Below are 23,415 nucleotides of genomic sequence, written 5' to 3' on the forward strand. Positions count from 1 at the left end.
TCCATCCTCTGCTTCATTTTACAATGATAGAAACTGGACAGATCAGGATAAAGGTCCTGCAGGAGGCCCCACGTTTTGGATTAGAACAAAGATTTGACTGGATTTCTGTACAATTGGCAACAAAGATCAACTGTTTGCATAGAATGGTGTGAGAACCCAGATACTCCCAATGCTCTCTGAACCTAGGGCTTGTGGGGCAATGGGTAATGTGTCTGATTACATTTCACAAGACGTAAGGGATGACTCCTGGATAGTTTGTTCTGTTCTTTAGCTATTAAATTACTTGATACTCATTTCCAAGTTTACTCCGGTACAAACTGTCTATCACAGTAAATTTATACGTATGAACAGTCTAATGATGCGTAAATAGCTTTTCAACATGTGCTAAAACAGCCCTAAATCCTTCAATTTAACTCAAGCAAAGCTATCATCAAGCTTTCTCTGTATTTGTTTTTTTCGAATCAGCAGCACTAGATAAACTATCCCTGGAATTATCAGTTGTTACTCTTCAATTAGGGAAACCTAGAAAATAGCAGCATATTTGTGATTCAGATTTCCGACTATGCTATCACAACAACGCGGCAATTTCAATACCAAATGGCCGTGATCTCATAGTGCTTGGTACTTTGCGTTGCGGCGGCTACAGCAACCCCGTTAGGAATCTGGGTCACGGCACCTGTGAGGAGCTACTTTTCTGTTGTTCCTTTGAATTACTACTTCTTCTGCTTTACTTTACATTGATAAAAACTGGACAGCTTAGCCTAAAAGTCCTTCAAGAGTCCCCAAATTTTGGACAACAACAAACATTTGACTGGCCTTCTCTACGTTTGCCAACAAAGATCACAACTATTTGCATACAATGGTGAGGAAACGTAGCTTTTTTCCCAATGCTGAATGTAGGGCTAGTGGCGCAATGGATAACGCGTCTGACTACGAATCAGAAGATTCTAGGTTCGACTCCTAGCTAGCTCGGATTGCTCTTTAGCACCTAAATCCGTTGTTTGTCATTTCCAACTTTACCCCCCAACACAAACACTACAAAGAAAATGGACATATATGAAGAGCCAAATGATGTGTTCTCATTGTTTCAACATGTGTGTAAATTTATCTAAGCCCCTTGGTGTCAGTCAACTACAGCAATAATCAAGCTGATGTTTTCCTGTTTTTGCTTGCTAATCATCTTTCCTTGAAAAAACAATTTGTCCCTGAAGGACAGAATCAGCAGTGCTAGATAAACCATCCATGAAATTTTCATTTGTTAGTCAACAATTAGAGAAAGCGGGAAAATATCAGTAGAGTTGAAGTTCAGAGTTCCAACTATGCTATCACAAAAACAAGGCCCCACTGCTACCAAGTGGCCGTGATCGTATAGTGGTTAGTACTCTGCGTTGTGGCCGCAGCAACCCCGGTTCGAATCCGGGTCTCGGCAACTTTGAGAAGCTTGATCTCTGTTATGCCTCTAAATTGTTCCATCCTCTGCTTCATTTTACAATGATAGAAACTGGACAGATCAGGATAAAGGTCCTGCAGGAGGCCCCACGTTTTGGATTAGAACAAAGATTTGACTGGATTTCTGTACAATTGGCAACAAAGATCAACTGTTTGCATAGAATGGTGTGAGAACCCAGATACTCCCAATGCTCTCTGAACCTAGGGCTTGTGGGGCAATGGGTAATGTGTCTGATTACATTTCACAAGACGTAAGGGATGACTCCTGGATAGTTTGTTCTGTTCTTTAGCTATTAAATTACTTGATACTCATTTCCAAGTTTACTCCGGTACAAACTGTCTATCACAGTAAATTTATACGTATGAACAGTCTAATGATGCGTAAATAGCTTTTCAACATGTGCTAAAACAGCCCTAAATCCTTCAATTTAACTCAAGCAAAGCTATCATCAAGCTTTCTCTGTATTTGTTTTTTTCGAATCAGCAGCACTAGATAAACTATCCCTGGAATTATCAGTTGTTACTCTTCAATTAGGGAAACCTAGAAAATAGCAGCATATTTGTGATTCAGATTTCCGACTATGCTATCACAACAACGCGGCAATTTCAATACCAAATGGCCGTGATCTCATAGTGCTTGGTACTTTGCGTTGCGGCGGCTACAGCAACCCCGTTAGGAATCTGGGTCACGGCACCTGTGAGGAGCTACTTTTCTGTTGTTCCTTTGAATTACTACTTCTTCTGCTTTACTTTACATTGATAAAAACTGGACAGCTTAGCCTAAAAGTCCTTCAAGAGTCCCCAAATTTTGGACAACAACAAACATTTGACTGGCCTTCTCTACGTTTGCCAACAAAGATCACAACTATTTGCATACAATGGTGAGGAAACGTAGCTTTTTTCCCAATGCTGAATGTAGGGCTAGTGGCGCAATGGATAACGCGTCTGACTACGAATCAGAAGATTCTAGGTTCGACTCCTAGCTAGCTCGGATTGCTCTTTAGCACCTAAATCCGTTGTTTGTCATTTCCAACTTTACCCCCCAACACAAACACTACAAAGAAAATGGACATATATGAAGAGCCAAATGATGTGTTCTCATTGTTTCAACATGTGTGTAAATTTATCTAAGCCCCTTGGTGTCAGTCAACTACAGCAATAATCAAGCTGATGTTTTCCTGTTTTTGCTTGCTAATCATCTTTCCTTGAAAAAACAAATTTGTCCCTGAAGGACAGAATCAGCAGTGCTAGATAAACCATCCATGAAATTTTCATTTGTTAGTCAACAATTAGAGAAAGCGGGAAAATATCAGTAGAGTTGAAGTTCAGAGTTCCAACTATGCTATCACAAAAACAAGGCCCCACTGCTACCAAGTGGCCGTGATCGTATAGTGGTTAGTACTCTGCGTTGTGGCCGCAGCAACCCCGGTTCGAATCCGGGTCTCGGCAACTTTGAGAAGCTTGATCTCTGTTATGCCTCTAAATTGTTCCATCCTCTGCTTCATTTTACAATGATAGAAACTGGACAGATCAGGATAAAGGTCCTGCAGGAGGCCCCACGTTTTGGATTAGAACAAAGATTTGACTGGATTTCTGTACAATTGGCAACAAAGATCAACTGTTTGCATAGAATGGTGTGAGAACCCAGATACTCCCAATGCTCTCTGAACCTAGGGCTTGTGGGGCAATGGGTAATGTGTCTGATTACATTTCACAAGACGTAAGGGATGACTCCTGGATAGTTTGTTCTGTTCTTTAGCTATTAAATTACTTGATACTCATTTCCAAGTTTACTCCGGTACAAACTGTCTATCACAGTAAATTTATACGTATGAACAGTCTAATGATGCGTAAATAGCTTTTCAACATGTGCTAAAACAGCCCTAAATCCTTCAATTTAACTCAAGCAAAGCTATCATCAAGCTTTCTCTGTATTTGTTTTTTTCGAATCAGCAGCACTAGATAAACTATCCCTGGAATTATCAGTTGTTACTCTTCAATTAGGGAAACCTAGAAAATAGCAGCATATTTGTGATTCAGATTTCCGACTATGCTATCACAACAACGCGGCAATTTCAATACCAAATGGCCGTGATCTCATAGTGCTTGGTACTTTGCGTTGCGGCGGCTACAGCAACCCCGTTAGGAATCTGGGTCACGGCACCTGTGAGGAGCTACTTTTCTGTTGTTCCTTTGAATTACTACTTCTTCTGCTTTACTTTACATTGATAAAAACTGGACAGCTTAGCCTAAAAGTCCTTCAAGAGTCCCCAAATTTTGGACAACAACAAACATTTGACTGGCCTTCTCTACGTTTGCCAACAAAGATCACAACTATTTGCATACAATGGTGAGGAAACGTAGCTTTTTTCCCAATGCTGAATGTAGGGCTAGTGGCGCAATGGATAACGCGTCTGACTACGAATCAGAAGATTCTAGGTTCGACTCCTAGCTAGCTCGGATTGCTCTTTAGCACCTAAATCCGTTGTTTGTCATTTCCAACTTTACCCCCCAACACAAACACTACAAAGAAAATGGACATATATGAAGAGCCAAATGATGTGTTCTCATTGTTTCAACATGTGTGTAAATTTATCTAAGCCCCTTGGTGTCAGTCAACTACAGCAATAATCAAGCTGATGTTTTCCTGTTTTTGCTTGCTAATCATCTTTCCTTGAAAAAACAAATTTGTCCCTGAAGGACAGAATCAGCAGTGCTAGATAAACCATCCATGAAATTTTCATTTGTTAGTCAACAATTAGAGAAAGCGGGAAAATATCAGTAGAGTTGAAGTTCAGAGTTCCAACTATGCTATCACAAAAACAAGGCCCCACTGCTACCAAGTGGCCGTGATCGTATAGTGGTTAGTACTCTGCGTTGTGGCCGCAGCAACCCCGGTTCGAATCCGGGTCTCGGCAACTTTGAGAAGCTTGATCTCTGTTATGCCTCTAAATTGTTCCATCCTCTGCTTCATTTTACAATGATAGAAACTGGACAGATCAGGATAAAGGTCCTGCAGGAGGCCCCACGTTTTGGATTAGAACAAAGATTTGACTGGATTGCTGTACAATTGGCAACAAAGATCAACTGTTTGCATAGAATGGTGTGAGAACCCAGATACTCCCAATGCTCTCTGAACCTAGGGCTTGTGGGGCAATGGGTAATGTGTCTGATTACATTTCACAAGACGTAAGGGATGACTCCTGGATAGTTTGTTCTGTTCTTTAGCTATTAAATTACTTGATACTCATTTCCAAGTTTACTCCGGTACAAACTGTCTATCACAGTAAATTTATACGTATGAACAGTCTAATGATGCGTAAATAGCTTTTCAACATGTGCTAAAACAGCCCTAAATCCTTCAATTTAACTCAAGCAAAGCTATCATCAAGCTTTCTCTGTATTTGTTTTTTTCGAATCAGCAGCACTAGATAAACTATCCCTGGAATTATCAGTTGTTACTCTTCAATTAGGGAAACCTAGAAAATAGCAGCATATTTGTGATTCAGATTTCCGACTATGCTATCACAACAACGCGGCAATTTCAATACCAAATGGCCGTGATCTCATAGTGCTTGGTACTTTGCGTTGCGGCGGCTACAGCAACCCCGTTAGGAATCTGGGTCACGGCACCTGTGAGGAGCTACTTTTCTGTTGTTCCTTTGAATTACTACTTCTTCTGCTTTACTTTACATTGATAAAAACTGGACAGCTTAGCCTAAAAGTCCTTCAAGAGTCCCCAAATTTTGGACAACAACAAACATTTGACTGGCCTTCTCTACGTTTGCCAACAAAGATCACAACTATTTGCATACAATGGTGAGGAAACGTAGCTTTTTTCCCAATGCTGAATGTAGGGCTAGTGGCGCAATGGATAACGCGTCTGACTACGAATCAGAAGATTCTAGGTTCGACTCCTAGCTAGCTCGGATTGCTCTTTAGCACCTAAATCCGTTGTTTGTCATTTCCAACTTTACCCCCCAACACAAACACTACAAAGAAAATGGACATATATGAAGAGCCAAATGATGTGTTCTCATTGTTTCAACATGTGTGTAAATTTATCTAAGCCCCTTGGTGTCAGTCAACTACAGCAATAATCAAGCTGATGTTTTCCTGTTTTTGCTTGCTAATCATCTTTCCTTGAAAAAACAAATTTGTCCCTGAAGGACAGAATCAGCAGTGCTAGATAAACCATCCATGAAATTTTCATTTGTTAGTCAACAATTAGAGAAAGCGGGAAAATATCAGTAGAGTTGAAGTTCAGAGTTCCAACTATGCTATCACAAAAACAAGGCCCCACTGCTACCAAGTGGCCGTGATCGTATAGTGGTTAGTACTCTGCGTTGTGGCCGCAGCAACCCCGGTTCGAATCCGGGTCTCGGCAACTTTGAGAAGCTTGATCTCTGTTATGCCTCTAAATTGTTCCATCCTCTGCTTCATTTTACAATGATAGAAACTGGACAGATCAGGATAAAGGTCCTGCAGGAGGCCCCACGTTTTGGATTAGAACAAAGATTTGACTGGATTGCTGTACAATTGGCAACAAAGATCAACTGTTTGCATAGAATGGTGTGAGAACCCAGATACTCCCAATGCTCTCTGAACCTAGGGCTTGTGGGGCAATGGGTAATGTGTCTGATTACATTTCACAAGACGTAAGGGATGACTCCTGGATAGTTTGTTCTGTTCTTTAGCTATTAAATTACTTGATACTCATTTCCAAGTTTACTCCGGTACAAACTGTCTATCACAGTAAATTTATACGTATGAACAGTCTAATGATGCGTAAATAGCTTTTCAACATGTGCTAAAACAGCCCTAAATCCTTCAATTTAACTCAAGCAAAGCTATCATCAAGCTTTCTCTGTATTTGTTTTTTTCGAATCAGCAGCACTAGATAAACTATCCCTGGAATTATCAGTTGTTACTCTTCAATTAGGGAAACCTAGAAAATAGCAGCATATTTGTGATTCAGATTTCCGACTATGCTATCACAACAACGCGGCAATTTCAATACCAAATGGCCGTGATCTCATAGTGCTTGGTACTTTGCGTTGCGGCGGCTACAGCAACCCCGTTAGGAATCTGGGTCACGGCACCTGTGAGGAGCTACTTTTCTGTTGTTCCTTTGAATTACTACTTCTTCTGCTTTACTTTACATTGATAAAAACTGGACAGCTTAGCCTAAAAGTCCTTCAAGAGTCCCCAAATTTTGGACAACAACAAACATTTGACTGGCCTTCTCTACGTTTGCCAACAAAGATCACAACTATTTGCATACAATGGTGAGGAAACGTAGCTTTTTTCCCAATGCTGAATGTAGGGCTAGTGGCGCAATGGATAACGCGTCTGACTACGAATCAGAAGATTCTAGGTTCGACTCCTAGCTAGCTCGGATTGCTCTTTAGCACCTAAATCCGTTGTTTGTCATTTCCAACTTTACCCCCCAACACAAACACTACAAAGAAAATGGACATATATGAAGAGCCAAATGATGTGTTCTCATTGTTTCAACATGTGTGTAAATTTATCTAAGCCCCTTGGTGTCAGTCAACTACAGCAATAATCAAGCTGATGTTTTCCTGTTTTTGCTTGCTAATCATCTTTCCTTGAAAAAACAAATTTGTCCCTGAAGGACAGAATCAGCAGTGCTAGATAAACCATCCATGAAATTTTCATTTGTTAGTCAACAATTAGAGAAAGCGGGAAAATATCAGTAGAGTTGAAGTTCAGAGTTCCAACTATGCTATCACAAAAACAAGGCCCCACTGCTACCAAGTGGCCGTGATCGTATAGTGGTTAGTACTCTGCGTTGTGGCCGCAGCAACCCCGGTTCGAATCCGGGTCTCGGCAACTTTGAGAAGCTTGATCTCTGTTATGCCTCTAAATTGTTCCATCCTCTGCTTCATTTTACAATGATAGAAACTGGACAGATCAGGATAAAGGTCCTGCAGGAGGCCCCACGTTTTGGATTAGAACAAAGATTTGACTGGATTGCTGTACAATTGGCAACAAAGATCAACTGTTTGCATAGAATGGTGTGAGAACCCAGATACTCCCAATGCTCTCTGAACCTAGGGCTTGTGGGGCAATGGGTAATGTGTCTGATTACATTTCACAAGACGTAAGGGATGACTCCTGGATAGTTTGTTCTGTTCTTTAGCTATTAAATTACTTGATACTCATTTCCAAGTTTACTCCGGTACAAACTGTCTATCACAGTAAATTTATACGTATGAACAGTCTAATGATGCGTAAATAGCTTTTCAACATGTGCTAAAACAGCCCTAAATCCTTCAATTTAACTCAAGCAAAGCTATCATCAAGCTTTCTCTGTATTTGTTTTTTTCGAATCAGCAGCACTAGATAAACTATCCCTGGAATTATCAGTTGTTACTCTTCAATTAGGGAAACCTAGAAAATAGCAGCATATTTGTGATTCAGATTTCCGACTATGCTATCACAACAACGCGGCAATTTCAATACCAAATGGCCGTGATCTCATAGTGCTTGGTACTTTGCGTTGCGGCGGCTACAGCAACCCCGTTAGGAATCTGGGTCACGGCACCTGTGAGGAGCTACTTTTCTGTTGTTCCTTTGAATTACTACTTCTTCTGCTTTACTTTACATTGATAAAAACTGGACAGCTTAGCCTAAAAGTCCTTCAAGAGTCCCCAAATTTTGGACAACAACAAACATTTGACTGGCCTTCTCTACGTTTGCCAACAAAGATCACAACTATTTGCATACAATGGTGAGGAAACGTAGCTTTTTTCCCAATGCTGAATGTAGGGCTAGTGGCGCAATGGATAACGCGTCTGACTACGAATCAGAAGATTCTAGGTTCGACTCCTAGCTAGCTCGGATTGCTCTTTAGCACCTAAATCCGTTGTTTGTCATTTCCAACTTTACCCCCCAACACAAACACTACAAAGAAAATGGACATATATGAAGAGCCAAATGATGTGTTCTCATTGTTTCAACATGTGTGTAAATTTATCTAAGCCCCTTGGTGTCAGTCAACTACAGCAATAATCAAGCTGATGTTTTCCTGTTTTTGCTTGCTAATCATCTTTCCTTGAAAAAACAAATTTGTCCCTGAAGGACAGAATCAGCAGTGCTAGATAAACCATCCATGAAATTTTCATTTGTTAGTCAACAATTAGAGAAAGCGGGAAAATATCAGTAGAGTTGAAGTTCAGAGTTCCAACTATGCTATCACAAAAACAAGGCCCCACTGCTACCAAGTGGCCGTGATCGTATAGTGGTTAGTACTCTGCGTTGTGGCCGCAGCAACCCCGGTTCGAATCCGGGTCTCGGCAACTTTGAGAAGCTTGATCTCTGTTATGCCTCTAAATTGTTCCATCCTCTGCTTCATTTTACAATGATAGAAACTGGACAGATCAGGATAAAGGTCCTGCAGGAGGCCCCACGTTTTGGATTAGAACAAAGATTTGACTGGATTGCTGTACAATTGGCAACAAAGATCAACTGTTTGCATAGAATGGTGTGAGAACCCAGATACTCCCAATGCTCTCTGAACCTAGGGCTTGTGGGGCAATGGGTAATGTGTCTGATTACATTTCACAAGACGTAAGGGATGACTCCTGGATAGTTTGTTCTGTTCTTTAGCTATTAAATTACTTGATACTCATTTCCAAGTTTACTCCGGTACAAACTGTCTATCACAGTAAATTTATACGTATGAACAGTCTAATGATGCGTAAATAGCTTTTCAACATGTGCTAAAACAGCCCTAAATCCTTCAATTTAACTCAAGCAAAGCTATCATCAAGCTTTCTCTGTATTTGTTTTTTTCGAATCAGCAGCACTAGATAAACTATCCCTGGAATTATCAGTTGTTACTCTTCAATTAGGGAAACCTAGAAAATAGCAGCATATTTGTGATTCAGATTTCCGACTATGCTATCACAACAACGCGGCAATTTCAATACCAAATGGCCGTGATCTCATAGTGCTTGGTACTTTGCGTTGCGGCGGCTACAGCAACCCCGTTAGGAATCTGGGTCACGGCACCTGTGAGGAGCTACTTTTCTGTTGTTCCTTTGAATTACTACTTCTTCTGCTTTACTTTACATTGATAAAAACTGGACAGCTTAGCCTAAAAGTCCTTCAAGAGTCCCCAAATTTTGGACAACAACAAACATTTGACTGGCCTTCTCTACGTTTGCCAACAAAGATCACAACTATTTGCATACAATGGTGAGGAAACGTAGCTTTTTTCCCAATGCTGAATGTAGGGCTAGTGGCGCAATGGATAACGCGTCTGACTACGAATCAGAAGATTCTAGGTTCGACTCCTAGCTAGCTCGGATTGCTCTTTAGCACCTAAATCCGTTGTTTGTCATTTCCAACTTTACCCCCCAACACAAACACTACAAAGAAAATGGACATATATGAAGAGCCAAATGATGTGTTCTCATTGTTTCAACATGTGTGTAAATTTATCTAAGCCCCTTGGTGTCAGTCAACTACAGCAATAATCAAGCTGATGTTTTCCTGTTTTTGCTTGCTAATCATCTTTCCTTGAAAAAACAAATTTGTCCCTGAAGGACAGAATCAGCAGTGCTAGATAAACCATCCATGAAATTTTCATTTGTTAGTCAACAATTAGAGAAAGCGGGAAAATATCAGTAGAGTTGAAGTTCAGAGTTCCAACTATGCTATCACAAAAACAAGGCCCCACTGCTACCAAGTGGCCGTGATCGTATAGTGGTTAGTACTCTGCGTTGTGGCCGCAGCAACCCCGGTTCGAATCCGGGTCTCGGCAACTTTGAGAAGCTTGATCTCTGTTATGCCTCTAAATTGTTCCATCCTCTGCTTCATTTTACAATGATAGAAACTGGACAGATCAGGATAAAGGTCCTGCAGGAGGCCCCACGTTTTGGATTAGAACAAAGATTTGACTGGATTGCTGTACAATTGGCAACAAAGATCAACTGTTTGCATAGAATGGTGTGAGAACCCAGATACTCCCAATGCTCTCTGAACCTAGGGCTTGTGGGGCAATGGGTAATGTGTCTGATTACATTTCACAAGACGTAAGGGATGACTCCTGGATAGTTTGTTCTGTTCTTTAGCTATTAAATTACTTGATACTCATTTCCAAGTTTACTCCGGTACAAACTGTCTATCACAGTAAATTTATACGTATGAACAGTCTAATGATGCGTAAATAGCTTTTCAACATGTGCTAAAACAGCCCTAAATCCTTCAATTTAACTCAAGCAAAGCTATCATCAAGCTTTCTCTGTATTTGTTTTTTTCGAATCAGCAGCACTAGATAAACTATCCCTGGAATTATCAGTTGTTACTCTTCAATTAGGGAAACCTAGAAAATAGCAGCATATTTGTGATTCAGATTTCCGACTATGCTATCACAACAACGCGGCAATTTCAATACCAAATGGCCGTGATCTCATAGTGCTTGGTACTTTGCGTTGCGGCGGCTACAGCAACCCCGTTAGGAATCTGGGTCACGGCACCTGTGAGGAGCTACTTTTCTGTTGTTCCTTTGAATTACTACTTCTTCTGCTTTACTTTACATTGATAAAAACTGGACAGCTTAGCCTAAAAGTCCTTCAAGAGTCCCCAAATTTTGGACAACAACAAACATTTGACTGGCCTTCTCTACGTTTGCCAACAAAGATCACAACTATTTGCATACAATGGTGAGGAAACGTAGCTTTTTTCCCAATGCTGAATGTAGGGCTAGTGGCGCAATGGATAACGCGTCTGACTACGAATCAGAAGATTCTAGGTTCGACTCCTAGCTAGCTCGGATTGCTCTTTAGCACCTAAATCCGTTGTTTGTCATTTCCAACTTTACCCCCCAACACAAACACTACAAAGAAAATGGACATATATGAAGAGCCAAATGATGTGTTCTCATTGTTTCAACATGTGTGTAAATTTATCTAAGCCCCTTGGTGTCAGTCAACTACAGCAATAATCAAGCTGATGTTTTCCTGTTTTTGCTTGCTAATCATCTTTCCTTGAAAAAACAATTTGTCCCTGAAGGACAGAATCAGCAGTGCTAGATAAACCATCCATGAAATTTTCATTTGTTAGTCAACAATTAGAGAAAGCGGGAAAATATCAGTAGAGTTGAAGTTCAGAGTTCCAACTATGCTATCACAAAAACAAGGCCCCACTGCTACCAAGTGGCCGTGATCGTATAGTGGTTAGTACTCTGCGTTGTGGCCGCAGCAACCCCGGTTCGAATCCGGGTCTCGGCAACTTTGAGAAGCTTGATCTCTGTTATGCCTCTAAATTGTTCCATCCTCTGCTTCATTTTACAATGATAGAAACTGGACAGATCAGGATAAAGGTCCTGCAGGAGGCCCCACGTTTTGGATTAGAACAAAGATTTGACTGGATTTCTGTACAATTGGCAACAAAGATCAACTGTTTGCATAGAATGGTGTGAGAACCCAGATACTCCCAATGCTCTCTGAACCTAGGGCTTGTGGGGCAATGGGTAATGTGTCTGATTACATTTCACAAGACGTAAGGGATGACTCCTGGATAGTTTGTTCTGTTCTTTAGCTATTAAATTACTTGATACTCATTTCCAAGTTTACTCCGGTACAAACTGTCTATCACAGTAAATTTATACGTATGAACAGTCTAATGATGCGTAAATAGCTTTTCAACATGTGCTAAAACAGCCCTAAATCCTTCAATTTAACTCAAGCAAAGCTATCATCAAGCTTTCTCTGTATTTGTTTTTTTCGAATCAGCAGCACTAGATAAACTATCCCTGGAATTATCAGTTGTTACTCTTCAATTAGGGAAACCTAGAAAATAGCAGCATATTTGTGATTCAGATTTCCGACTATGCTATCACAACAACGCGGCAATTTCAATACCAAATGGCCGTGATCTCATAGTGCTTGGTACTTTGCGTTGCGGCGGCTACAGCAACCCCGTTAGGAATCTGGGTCACGGCACCTGTGAGGAGCTACTTTTCTGTTGTTCCTTTGAATTACTACTTCTTCTGCTTTACTTTACATTGATAAAAACTGGACAGCTTAGCCTAAAAGTCCTTCAAGAGTCCCCAAATTTTGGACAACAACAAACATTTGACTGGCCTTCTCTACGTTTGCCAACAAAGATCACAACTATTTGCATACAATGGTGAGGAAACGTAGCTTTTTTCCCAATGCTGAATGTAGGGCTAGTGGCGCAATGGATAACGCGTCTGACTACGAATCAGAAGATTCTAGGTTCGACTCCTAGCTAGCTCGGATTGCTCTTTAGCACCTAAATCCGTTGTTTGTCATTTCCAACTTTACCCCCCAACACAAACACTACAAAGAAAATGGACATATATGAAGAGCCAAATGATGTGTTCTCATTGTTTCAACATGTGTGTAAATTTATCTAAGCCCCTTGGTGTCAGTCAACTACAGCAATAATCAAGCTGATGTTTTCCTGTTTTTGCTTGCTAATCATCTTTCCTTGAAAAAACAAATTTGTCCCTGAAGGACAGAATCAGCAGTGCTAGATAAACCATCCATGAAATTTTCATTTGTTAGTCAACAATTAGAGAAAGCGGGAAAATATCAGTAGAGTTGAAGTTCAGAGTTCCAACTATGCTATCACAAAAACAAGGCCCCACTGCTACCAAGTGGCCGTGATCGTATAGTGGTTAGTACTCTGCGTTGTGGCCGCAGCAACCCCGGTTCGAATCCGGGTCTCGGCAACTTTGAGAAGCTTGATCTCTGTTATGCCTCTAAATTGTTCCATCCTCTGCTTCATTTTACAATGATAGAAACTGGACAGATCAGGATAAAGGTCCTGCAGGAGGCCCCACGTTTTGGATTAGAACAAAGATTTGACTGGATTGCTGTACAATTGGCAACAAAGATCAACTGTTTGCATAGAATGGTGTGAGAACCCAGATACTCCCAATGCTCTCTGAACCTAGGGCTTGTGGGGCAATGGGTAATGTGTCTGATTACATTTCACAAGACGTAAGGGATGACTCCTGGATAGTTTGTTCTGTTCTTTAGCTATTAAATTACTTGATACTCATTTCCAAGTTTACTCCGGTACAAACTGTCTATCACAGTAAATTTATACGTATGAACAGTCTAATGATGCGTAAATAGCTTTTCAACATGTGCTAAAACAGCCCTAAATCCTTCAATTTAACTCAAGCAAAGCTATCATCAAGCTTTCTCTGTATTTGTTTTTTTCGAATCAGCAGCACTAGATAAACTATCCCTGGAATTATCAGTTGTTACTCTTCAATTAGGGAAACCTAGAAAATAGCAGCATATTTGTGATTCAGATTTCCGACTATGCTATCACAACAACGCGGCAATTTCAATACCAAATGGCCGTGATCTCATAGTGCTTGGTACTTTGCGTTGCGGCGGCTACAGCAACCCCGTTAGGAATCTGGGTCACGGCACCTGTGAGGAGCTACTTTTCTGTTGTTCCTTTGAATTACTACTTCTTCTGCTTTACTTTACATTGATAAAAACTGGACAGCTTAGCCTAAAAGTCCTTCAAGAGTCCCCAAATTTTGGACAACAACAAACATTTGACTGGCCTTCTCTACGTTTGCCAACAAAGATCACAACTATTTGCATACAATGGTGAGGAAACGTAGCTTTTTTCCCAATGCTGAATGTAGGGCTAGTGGCGCAATGGATAACGCGTCTGACTACGAATCAGAAGATTCTAGGTTCGACTCCTAGCTAGCTCGGATTGCTCTTTAGCACCTAAATCCGTTGTTTGTCATTTCCAACTTTACCCCCCAACACAAACACTACAAAGAAAATGGACATATATGAAGAGCCAAATGATGTGTTCTCATTGTTTCAACATGTGTGTAAATTTATCTAAGCCCCTTGGTGTCAGTCAACTACAGCAATAATCAAGCTGATGTTTTCCTGTTTTTGCTTGCTAATCATCTTTCCTTGAAAAAACAATTTGTCCCTGAAGGACAGAATCAGCAGTGCTAGATAAACCATCCATGAAATTTTCATTTGTTAGTCAACAATTAGAGAAAGCGGGAAAATATCAGTAGAGTTGAAGTTCAGAGTTCCAACTATGCTATCACAAAAACAAGGCCCCACTGCTACAAGTGGCCGTGATCGTATAGTGGTTAGTACTCTGCGTTGTGGCCGCAGCAACCCCGTTCGAATCCGGGTCTCGGCAACTTTGAGAAGCTTGATCTCTGTTATGCCTCTAAATTGTTCCATCCTCTGCTTCATTTTACAATGATAGAAACTGGACAGATCAGGATAAAGGTCCTGCAGGAGGCCCACGTTTTGGATTAGAACAAAGATTGACTGGATTCTGTACAATTGGCAACAAAGATCAACTGTTGCATAGAATGGTGTGAGAACCCAGATACTCCCAATGCTCTCTGAACCTAGGGCTTGTGGGGCAATGGGTAATGTGTCTGATTACATTTCACAAGACGTAAGGGATGACTCCTGGATAGTTTGTTCTGTTCTTTAGCTATTAAATTACTTGATACTCATTTCCAAGTTTACTCCGGTACAAACTGTCTATCACAGTAAATTTATACGTATGAACAGTCTAATGATGCGTAAATAGCTTTTCAACATGTGCTAAAACAGCCCTAAATCCTTCAATTTAACTCAAGCAAAGCTATCATCAAGCTTTCTCTGTATTTGTTTTTTTCGAATCAGCAGCACTAGATAAACTATCCCTGGAATTATCAGTTGTTACTCTTCAATTAGGGAAACCTAGAAAATAGCAGCATATTTGTGATTCAGATTTCCGACTATGCTATCACAACAAGCGGCAATTTCAATACCAATGGCCGTGATCTCATAGTGCTTGGTACTTTGCGTTGCGGCGGCTACAGCAACCCCGTTAGGAATCTGGGTCACGGCACCTGTGAGGAGCTACTTTTCTGTTGTTCCTTTGAATTACTACTTCTTCTGCTTTACTTTACATTGATAAAAACTGGACAGCTTAGCCTAAAAGTCCTTCAAGAGTCCCCAAATTTTGGACAACAACAAACATTTGACTGGCCTTCTCTACGTTTGCCAACAAAGATCACAACTATTTGCATACAATGGTGAGAAACGTAGCTTTTTTCCCAATGCTGAATGTAGGGCTAGTGGCGCAATGGATAACGCGTCTGACTACGAATCAGAAGATTCTAGGTTCGACTCCTAGCTAGCTCGGATTGCTCTTTAGCACCTAAATCCGTTGTTTGTCATTTCCAACTTTACCCCCAACACAAACACTACAAAGAAAATGGACATATATGAAGAGCCAAATGATGTGTTCTCATTGTTTCAACATGTGTGTAAATTTATCTAAGCCCCTTGGTGTCAGTCAACTACAGCAATAATCAAGCTGATGTTTTCCTGTTTTTGCTTGCTAATCATCTTTCCTTGAAAAAACTAATTTGTCCCTGAAGGACAGAATCAGCAGTGCTAGATAAACCATCCATGAAATTTTCATTTGTTAGTCAACAATTAGAGAAAGCGGGAAAATATCAGTAGAGTTGAAGTTCAGAGTTCCAACTATGCTATCACAAAAACAAGGCCCCACTGCTACAAGTGGCCGTGATCGTATAGTGGTTAGTACTCTGCGTTGTGGCCGCAGCAACCCCGGTTCGAATCCGGGTCTCGGCAACTTTGAGAAGCTTGATCTCTGTTATGCCTCTAAATTGTTCCATCCTCTGCTTCATTTTACAATGATAGAAACTGGACAGATCAGGATAAAGGTCCTGCAGGAGGCCCCACGTTTTGGATTAGAACAAAGATTTGACTGGATTGCTGTACAATTGGCAACAAGATCAACTGTTTGCATAGAATGGTGTGAGAACCCAGACACTCCCAATGCTCTCTGAACCTAGGGCTTGTGGGGCAATGGGTAATGTGTCTGATTACATTTCACAAGACGTAAGGGATGACTCCTGGATAGTTTGTTCTGTTCTTTAGCTATTAAATTACTTGATACTCATTTCCAAGTTTACTCCGGTACAAACTGTCTATCACAGTAAATTTATACGTATGAACAGTCTAATGATGCGTAAATAGCTTTTCAACATGTGCTAAAACAGCCCTAAATCCTTCAATTTAACTCAAGCAAAGCTATCATCAAGCTTTCTCTGTATTTGTTTTTTTCGAATCAGCAGCACTAGATAAACTATCCCTGGAATTATCAGTGTTACTCTTCAATTAGGGAAACCTAGAAAATAGCAGCATATTTGTGATTCAGATTTCCGACTATGCTATCACAACAACGCGGCAATTTCAATACCAAATGGCCGTGATCTCATAGTGCTTGGTACTTTGCGTTGCGGCGGCTACAGCAACCCCGTTAGGAATCTGGGTCACGGCACCTGTGAGGAGCTACTTTTCTGTTGTTCCTTTGAATTACTACTTCTTGCTTACTTTACATTGATAAAAACTGGACAGCTTAGCCTAAAAGTCCTTCAAGAGTCCCCAAATTTTGGACAACAACAAACATTTGACTGGCCTTCTCTACGTTTGCCAACAAAGATCACAACTATTTGCATACAATGTGAGGAAACGTAGCTTTTTTCCCAAAGCTGAATGTAGGGCTAGTGGCGCAATGGATAACGCGTCTGACTACGAATCAGAAGATTCTAGGTTCGACTCCTAGCTAGCTCGGATTGCTCTTTAGCACCTAAATCCGTTGTTTGTCATTTCCAACTTTACCCCCCAACACAACACTACAAAGAAAATGGACATATATGAAGAGCCAAATGATGTGTTCTCATTGTTTCAACATGTGTGTAAATTTATCTAAGCCCCTTGGTGTCAGTCAACTACAGCAATAATCAAGCTGATGTTTTCCTGTTTTTGCTTGCTAATCATCTTTCCTTGAAAAAACAAATTTGTCCCTGAAGGACAGAATCAGCAGTGCTAGATAAACCATCCATGAAATTTTCATTTGTTAGTCAACAATTAGAGAAAGCGGGAAAATATCAGTAGAGTTGAAGTTCAGAGTTCCAACTATGCTATCACAAAAACAAGGCCCCACTGCTACAAGTGGCCGTGATCGTATAGTGGTTAGTACTCTGCGTTGTGGCCGCAGCAACCCCGGTTCGAATCCGGGTCTCGGCAACTTTGAGAAGCTTGATCTCTGTTATGCCTCTAAATTGTTCCATCCTCTGCTTCATTTTACAATGATAGAACTGGACAGATCAGGATAAAGGTCCTGCAGGAGGCCCCACGTTTTGGATTAGAACAAAGATTTGACTGGATTTCTGTACAATTGGCAACAAAGATCAACTGTTTGCATAGAATGGTGTGAGAACCCAGATACTCCCAATGCTCTCTGAACCTAGGGCTTGTGGGGCAATGGGTAATGTGTCTGATTACATTTCACAAGACGTAAGGGTGATGACTCCTGGATAGTTTGTTCTGTTCTTTAGCTATTAAATTACTTGATACTCATTCCAAGTTTACTCCGGTACAAACTGTCTATCACAGTAAATTTATACGTATGAACAGTCTAATGATGCGTAAATAGCTTTTCAACATGTGCTAAAACAGCCCTAAATCCTTCAATTTAACTCAAGCAAAGCTATCATCAAGCTTTCTCTGTATTTGTTTTTTCGAATCAGCAGCACTAGATAAACTATCCCTGGAATTATCAGTTGTTACTCTTCAATTAGGGAAACCTAGAAAATAGCAGCATATTTGTGATTCAGATTTCCGACTATGCTATCACAACAACGCGGCAATTTCAATACCAAATGGCCGTGATCTCATAGTGCTTGGTACTTTGCGTTGCGGCGGCTACAGCAACCCCGTTAGGAATCTGGTCACGGCACCTGTGAGGAGCTACTTTCTGTTGTTCCTTTGAATTACTACTTCTTCTGCTTTACTTTACATTGATAAAAACTGGACAGCTTAGCCTAAAAGTCCTTCAAGAGTCCCCAAATTTTGGACAACCAAACATTTGACTGGCCTTCTCTACGTTTGCCAACAAAGATCAACTATTTGCATACAATGGTGAGGAAACGTAGCTTTTCCCAATGCTGAATGTAGGGCTAGTGGCGCAATGGATAACGCGTCTGACTACGAATCAGAAGATTCTAGGTTCGACTCCTAGCTAGCTCGGATTGCTCTTTAGCACCTAAATCCGTGTTTGTCATTTCCAACTTTACCCCCAACACAAACACTACAAAGAAAATGGACATATATGAAGAGCCAAATGATGTGTTCTCATTGTTTCAACATGTGTGTAAATTTATCTAAGCCCCTTGGTGTCAGTCAACTACAGCAATAATCAAGCTGATGTTTTCCTGTTTTTGCTTGCTAATCATCTTTCCTTGAAAAAACTAATTTGTCCCTGAAGGACAGAATCAGCAGTGCTAGATAAACCATCCATGAAATTTTCATTTGTAGTCAACAATAGAGAAAGCGGGAAAATATCAGTAGAGTTGAAGTTCAGAGTTCCAACTATGCTATCACAAAAACAAGGCCCCACTGCTACAAGTGGCCGTGATCGTATAGTGGTTAGTACTCTGCGTTGTGGCCGCAGCAACCCCGGTTCGAATCCGGGTCTCGGCAACTTTGAGAAGCTTGATCTCTGTTATGCCTCTAAATTGTTCCATCCTCTGCTTCATTTTACAATGATAGAAACTGGACAGATCAGGATAAGGTCCTGCAGGAGGCCCCACGTTTTGGATTAGAACAAAGATTTGACTGGATTTCTGTACAATTGGCAACAAAGATCAACTGTTTGCATAGAATGGTGTGAGAACCCAGACTCCCAATGCTCTCTGAACCTAGGGCTTGTGGGGCAATGGGTAATGTGTCTGATTACATTTCACAAGACGTAAGGGATGACTCCTGGATAGTTTGTTCTGTTCTTTAGCTATTAAATTACTTGATACTCATTTCCAAGTTTACTCGGTACAAACTGTCTATCACAGTAAATTTATACGTATGAACAGTCTAATGATGCGTAAATAGCTTTCAACATGTGCTAAAACAGCCCTAAATCCTTCAATTTAACTCAAGCAAATCTATCATCAAGCTTTCTTTGTATTTGTTTTTTTCGAATCAGCAGCACTAGATAAACTATCCCTGGAATTATCATGTTGTTCTTCAATTAGGGAAACCTAGAAAATAGCAGCATATTGTGATTCAGATTTCCGACTATGCTATCACAACAACGCGGCAATTTCAATACCAAATGGCCGTGATCTCATAGTGCTTGGTACTTTGCGTTGCGGCGGCTACAGCAACCCCGTTAGGAATCTGGGTCACGGCACCTGTGAGGAGCTACTTTTCTGTTGTTCCTTTGAATTACTACTTCTTCTGCTTTACTTTACATTGATAAAAACTGGACAGCTTAGCCTAAAAGTCCTTCAAGAGTCCCCAAATTTTGGACAACAACAAACATTTGACTGGCCTTCTCTACGTTTGCCAACAAAGATCACAAAATTTGCATACAATGGTGAGGAAACGTAGCTTTTTTCCCAATGCTGAATGTAGGGCTAGTGGCGCAATGGATAACGCGTCTGACTACGAATCAGAAGATTCTAGGTTCGACTCCTAGCTAGCTCGGATTGCTCTTAGCACCTAAATCCGTTGTTTGTCATTTCCAACTTTACCCCCCACACAAACACTACAAAGAAATGGACATATATGAAGAGCCAAATGATGTGTTCTCATTGTTTCAACATGTGTGTAAATTTATCTAAGCCCCTTGGTGTCAGTCAACTACAGCAATAATCAAGCTGATGTTTTCCTGTTTTTGCTTGCTAATCATCTTTCCTTGAAAAAACAATTTGTCCCTGAGGACAGAATCAGCAGTGCTAGATAAACCATCCATGAAATTTCATTTGTTAGTCAAAATTAGAGAAAGCGGGAAATATCAGTAGAGTTGAAGTTCAGAGTTCCAACTATGCTATCACAAAAACAAGGCCCACTGCTACCAAGTGGCCGTGATCGTATAGTGGTTAGTACTCTGCGTTGTGGCCGCAGCAACCCCGTTCGAATCCGGGTCTCGGCAACTTTGAGAAGCTTGATCTCTGTTATGCCTCTAAATGTTCCATCCTCTGCTTCATTTTACAATGATAGAACTGGACAGATCAGGATAAAGGTCCTGCAGGAGGCCCCACGTTTGGATTAGAACAAAGATTGACTGGATTCTGTACAATTGGCAACAAAGATCAACTGGTTGCATAGAATGGTGTGAGAACCCAGATACTCCCAATGCTCTCTGAACCTAGGGCTTGTGGGGCAATGGGTAATGTGTCTGATTACATTTCACAAGACGTAAGGGATGACTCCTGGATAGTTTGTTCTGTTCTTTAGCTATTAAATTACTTGATACTCATTTCCAAGTTTACTCCGGTACAAACTGTCTATCACAGTAAATTTATACGTATGAACAGTCTAATGATGCGTAAATAGCTTTTCAACATGTGCTAAAACAGCCCTAAATCCTTCAATTTAACTCAAGCAAAGCTATCATCAAGCTTTCTTTTATTTGTTTTTTTCGAATCAGCAGCACTAGAAAACTATCCCTGGAATTATCATTGTTACTCTTCAATTAGGGAAACCTAGAAAATAGCAGCATATTTGTGATTCAGATTTCCGACTATGCTATCACAACAACGCGGCAATTTCAATACCAAATGGCCGTGATCTCATAGTGCTTGGTACTTTGCGTTGCGGCGGCTACAGCAACCCCGTTAGAATCTGGGTCACGGCACCTGTGAGGAGCTACTTTTCTGTGGTTCCTTTGAATTACTACTTCTTCTGCTTTACTTTACATTGATAAAAACTGGACAGCTTAGCCTAAAAGTCCTTCAGAGTCCCCAAATTTTGGACAACAACAAACATTTGACTGGCCTTCTCTACGTTTGCCAACAAAGATCACAACTATTTGCATACAATGGTGAGAAACGTAGCTTTTTTCCCAATGCTGAATGTAGGGCTAGTGGCGCAATGGATAACGCGTCTGACTACGAATCAGAAGATTCTAGGTTCGACTCCTAGCTAGCTCGGATTGCTCTTAGCACCTAAATCCGTTGTTTGTCATTTCCAACTTTACCCCCAACACAAAACATACAAAGAAAATGGACATATATGAAGAGCCACAATGATGTGTTCTCATTGTTTCAACATGTGTGTAAATTTATCTAAGCCCCTTGGTGTCAGTCAACTACAGCAATAATCAAGCTGATGTTTCCTGTTTTTGCTTGCTAATCTTTCCTTGAAAAAACAAATTTGTCCCTGAAGGACAGAATCAGCAGTGCTAGATAAACCATCCATGAAATTTTCTTTTGTTAGTCAACAATTAGAGAAAGCGGGAAAATATCAGTAGAGTTGAAGTTCAGAGTTCCAACTATGCTATCACAAAAACAAGGCCCCACTGCTACCAAGTGGCCGTGATCGTATAGTGGTTAGTACTCTGCGTTGTGGCCGCAGCAACCCCGGTTCGAATCCGGGTCTCGGCAACTTTGAGAAGCTTGATCTCTGTTATGCCTCTAAATTGTTCCATCCTCTGCTTCATTTTACAATGATAGAACTGGACAGATCAGGATAAAGGTCCTGCAGGAGGCCCCACGTTTTGGATTAGAACAAAGATTTGACTGGATTTCTGTACAATTGGCAACAAAGATCAACTGTTTGCATAGAATGGTGTGTGAGACCCAGATACTCCCAATGCTCTCTGAACCTAGGGCTTGTGGGGCAATGGGTAATGTGTCTGATTACATTTCACAAGACGTAGGGATGACTCCTGGATAGTTGTTCTGTTCTTTAGCTATTACATTACTTGATACTCATTTCCAAGTTTACTCCGGTACAAACTGTCTATCACAGTAAATTTATACGTATGAACAGTCTAATGATGCGTAAATAGCTTTTCAACATGTGCTAAAACAGCCCTAAATCCTTCAATTTAACTCAAGCAAAGCTATCATCAAGCTTTCTCTGTATTTGTTTTTTTCGAATCAGCAGCACTAGATAAAATATCCCTGGAATTATCAGTTGTTACTCTTCAATTAGGGAAACCTAGAAAATAGCAGCATATTTGTGATTCAGATTTCCGACTATGCTATCACAACAACGCGGCAATTTCAATACCAAATGGCCGTGATCTCATAGTGCTTGGTACTTTGCGTTGCGGCGGCTACAGCAACCCCGTTAGGAATCTGGGTCACGGCACCTGTGAGGAGCTACTTTTCTGTTGTTCCTTGAATTACTACTTCTTCTGCTTACTTTACATTGATAAAAACTGGACAGCTTAGCCTAAAAGTCCTTCAAGAGTCCCCAAATTTTGGACAACAACAAACATTTGACTGGCCTTCTCTACGTTTGCCAACAAAGATCACAACTATTTGCATACAATGGTGAGAAAACGTAGCTTTTTTCCCAATGCTGAATGTAGGGCTAGTGGCGCAATGGATAACGCGTCTGACTACGAATCAGAAGATTCTAGGTTCGACTCCTAGCTAGCTCGGATGCTCTTTAGCACCTAAATCCGTTGTTTGTCATTTCCAACTTTACCCCCAACACAAACACTACAAAGAAATGGACATATATGAAGAGCCAAATGATGTGTTCTCATTGTTTCAAACATGTGTGTAAATTTATCTAAGCCCTTGGTGTCAGTCAACTACAGCAATAATCAAGCTGATGTTTTCCTGTTTTGCTTGCTAATCATCTTCCTTGAAAAAACAAATTTGTCCTGAAGGACAGAATCAGCAGTGCTAGATAAACCATCCATGAAATTTCATTTGTTAGTCAACAATTAGAGAAAGCGGGAAAATATCAGTAGAGTTGAAGTCAGAGTTCCAACTAGCTATCACAAAAACAAGGCCCCCCACTGCTACCAAGTGGCCGTGATCGTATAGTGGTTAGTACTCGCGTTGTGGCCGCAGCAACCCCGGTTCGAATCCGGGTCTCGGCAACTTTGAGAAGCTGATCTCTGTTATGCCTCTAA

At 40.8% G+C, this 23,415-nt stretch overlaps 29 non-coding genes across 29 annotated transcripts; all 29 read left to right on the forward strand.

Annotated features, from left to right (window-relative positions):
• Positions 1-899: 899 nt before the first annotated feature.
• On the forward strand, positions 900-972 carry trnar-acg (transfer RNA arginine (anticodon ACG)). The gene has a single exon. It is a non-coding gene; the product is annotated as a tRNA-Arg (tRNA).
• Positions 973-1,357: 385 nt separating this feature from the next.
• trnah-gug (transfer RNA histidin (anticodon GUG)) lies at positions 1,358-1,429 on the forward strand. Its single transcript has one exon. It is a non-coding gene; the product is annotated as a tRNA-His (tRNA).
• Positions 1,430-2,367: 938 nt separating this feature from the next.
• trnar-acg (transfer RNA arginine (anticodon ACG)) lies at positions 2,368-2,440 on the forward strand. Its single transcript has one exon. It is a non-coding gene; the product is annotated as a tRNA-Arg (tRNA).
• Positions 2,441-2,826: 386 nt separating this feature from the next.
• Positions 2,827-2,898, forward strand: trnah-gug (transfer RNA histidin (anticodon GUG)). The gene has a single exon. It is a non-coding gene; the product is annotated as a tRNA-His (tRNA).
• Positions 2,899-3,836: 938 nt separating this feature from the next.
• On the forward strand, positions 3,837-3,909 carry trnar-acg (transfer RNA arginine (anticodon ACG)). The gene has a single exon. It is a non-coding gene; the product is annotated as a tRNA-Arg (tRNA).
• A 386-nt stretch (positions 3,910-4,295) lies between these two features.
• trnah-gug (transfer RNA histidin (anticodon GUG)) lies at positions 4,296-4,367 on the forward strand. The gene has a single exon. It is a non-coding gene; the product is annotated as a tRNA-His (tRNA).
• Positions 4,368-5,305: 938 nt separating this feature from the next.
• Positions 5,306-5,378, forward strand: trnar-acg (transfer RNA arginine (anticodon ACG)). The gene has a single exon. It is a non-coding gene; the product is annotated as a tRNA-Arg (tRNA).
• A 386-nt stretch (positions 5,379-5,764) lies between these two features.
• Positions 5,765-5,836, forward strand: trnah-gug (transfer RNA histidin (anticodon GUG)). Its single transcript has one exon. It is a non-coding gene; the product is annotated as a tRNA-His (tRNA).
• Positions 5,837-6,774: 938 nt separating this feature from the next.
• trnar-acg (transfer RNA arginine (anticodon ACG)) lies at positions 6,775-6,847 on the forward strand. The gene has a single exon. It is a non-coding gene; the product is annotated as a tRNA-Arg (tRNA).
• A 386-nt stretch (positions 6,848-7,233) lies between these two features.
• trnah-gug (transfer RNA histidin (anticodon GUG)) lies at positions 7,234-7,305 on the forward strand. The gene has a single exon. It is a non-coding gene; the product is annotated as a tRNA-His (tRNA).
• Positions 7,306-8,243: 938 nt separating this feature from the next.
• On the forward strand, positions 8,244-8,316 carry trnar-acg (transfer RNA arginine (anticodon ACG)). The gene has a single exon. It is a non-coding gene; the product is annotated as a tRNA-Arg (tRNA).
• Positions 8,317-8,702: 386 nt separating this feature from the next.
• Positions 8,703-8,774, forward strand: trnah-gug (transfer RNA histidin (anticodon GUG)). Its single transcript has one exon. It is a non-coding gene; the product is annotated as a tRNA-His (tRNA).
• Positions 8,775-9,712: 938 nt separating this feature from the next.
• On the forward strand, positions 9,713-9,785 carry trnar-acg (transfer RNA arginine (anticodon ACG)). Its single transcript has one exon. It is a non-coding gene; the product is annotated as a tRNA-Arg (tRNA).
• A 386-nt stretch (positions 9,786-10,171) lies between these two features.
• trnah-gug (transfer RNA histidin (anticodon GUG)) lies at positions 10,172-10,243 on the forward strand. The gene has a single exon. It is a non-coding gene; the product is annotated as a tRNA-His (tRNA).
• A 938-nt stretch (positions 10,244-11,181) lies between these two features.
• trnar-acg (transfer RNA arginine (anticodon ACG)) lies at positions 11,182-11,254 on the forward strand. Its single transcript has one exon. It is a non-coding gene; the product is annotated as a tRNA-Arg (tRNA).
• Positions 11,255-11,639: 385 nt separating this feature from the next.
• trnah-gug (transfer RNA histidin (anticodon GUG)) lies at positions 11,640-11,711 on the forward strand. Its single transcript has one exon. It is a non-coding gene; the product is annotated as a tRNA-His (tRNA).
• Positions 11,712-12,649: 938 nt separating this feature from the next.
• Positions 12,650-12,722, forward strand: trnar-acg (transfer RNA arginine (anticodon ACG)). The gene has a single exon. It is a non-coding gene; the product is annotated as a tRNA-Arg (tRNA).
• Positions 12,723-13,108: 386 nt separating this feature from the next.
• On the forward strand, positions 13,109-13,180 carry trnah-gug (transfer RNA histidin (anticodon GUG)). Its single transcript has one exon. It is a non-coding gene; the product is annotated as a tRNA-His (tRNA).
• Positions 13,181-14,118: 938 nt separating this feature from the next.
• trnar-acg (transfer RNA arginine (anticodon ACG)) lies at positions 14,119-14,191 on the forward strand. The gene has a single exon. It is a non-coding gene; the product is annotated as a tRNA-Arg (tRNA).
• Positions 14,192-15,577: 1,386 nt separating this feature from the next.
• trnar-acg (transfer RNA arginine (anticodon ACG)) lies at positions 15,578-15,650 on the forward strand. The gene has a single exon. It is a non-coding gene; the product is annotated as a tRNA-Arg (tRNA).
• A 384-nt stretch (positions 15,651-16,034) lies between these two features.
• trnah-gug (transfer RNA histidin (anticodon GUG)) lies at positions 16,035-16,106 on the forward strand. Its single transcript has one exon. It is a non-coding gene; the product is annotated as a tRNA-His (tRNA).
• Positions 16,107-17,038: 932 nt separating this feature from the next.
• trnar-acg (transfer RNA arginine (anticodon ACG)) lies at positions 17,039-17,111 on the forward strand. The gene has a single exon. It is a non-coding gene; the product is annotated as a tRNA-Arg (tRNA).
• Positions 17,112-17,495: 384 nt separating this feature from the next.
• On the forward strand, positions 17,496-17,567 carry trnah-gug (transfer RNA histidin (anticodon GUG)). Its single transcript has one exon. It is a non-coding gene; the product is annotated as a tRNA-His (tRNA).
• A 929-nt stretch (positions 17,568-18,496) lies between these two features.
• trnar-acg (transfer RNA arginine (anticodon ACG)) lies at positions 18,497-18,569 on the forward strand. The gene has a single exon. It is a non-coding gene; the product is annotated as a tRNA-Arg (tRNA).
• Positions 18,570-18,950: 381 nt separating this feature from the next.
• On the forward strand, positions 18,951-19,022 carry trnah-gug (transfer RNA histidin (anticodon GUG)). Its single transcript has one exon. It is a non-coding gene; the product is annotated as a tRNA-His (tRNA).
• A 929-nt stretch (positions 19,023-19,951) lies between these two features.
• On the forward strand, positions 19,952-20,024 carry trnar-acg (transfer RNA arginine (anticodon ACG)). The gene has a single exon. It is a non-coding gene; the product is annotated as a tRNA-Arg (tRNA).
• Positions 20,025-21,399: 1,375 nt separating this feature from the next.
• Positions 21,400-21,472, forward strand: trnar-acg (transfer RNA arginine (anticodon ACG)). The gene has a single exon. It is a non-coding gene; the product is annotated as a tRNA-Arg (tRNA).
• Positions 21,473-21,853: 381 nt separating this feature from the next.
• trnah-gug (transfer RNA histidin (anticodon GUG)) lies at positions 21,854-21,925 on the forward strand. Its single transcript has one exon. It is a non-coding gene; the product is annotated as a tRNA-His (tRNA).
• Positions 21,926-22,859: 934 nt separating this feature from the next.
• Positions 22,860-22,932, forward strand: trnar-acg (transfer RNA arginine (anticodon ACG)). Its single transcript has one exon. It is a non-coding gene; the product is annotated as a tRNA-Arg (tRNA).
• The last annotated feature ends 483 nt before the right edge of the window (positions 22,933-23,415 follow it).

This window comes from Etheostoma spectabile, unplaced genomic scaffold (assembly GCF_008692095.1).
Source record: "Etheostoma spectabile isolate EspeVRDwgs_2016 unplaced genomic scaffold, UIUC_Espe_1.0 scaffold00018243, whole genome shotgun sequence".
In the NCBI taxonomy this organism is placed as follows: Eukaryota; Metazoa; Chordata; class Actinopteri; order Perciformes; family Percidae; genus Etheostoma; species Etheostoma spectabile.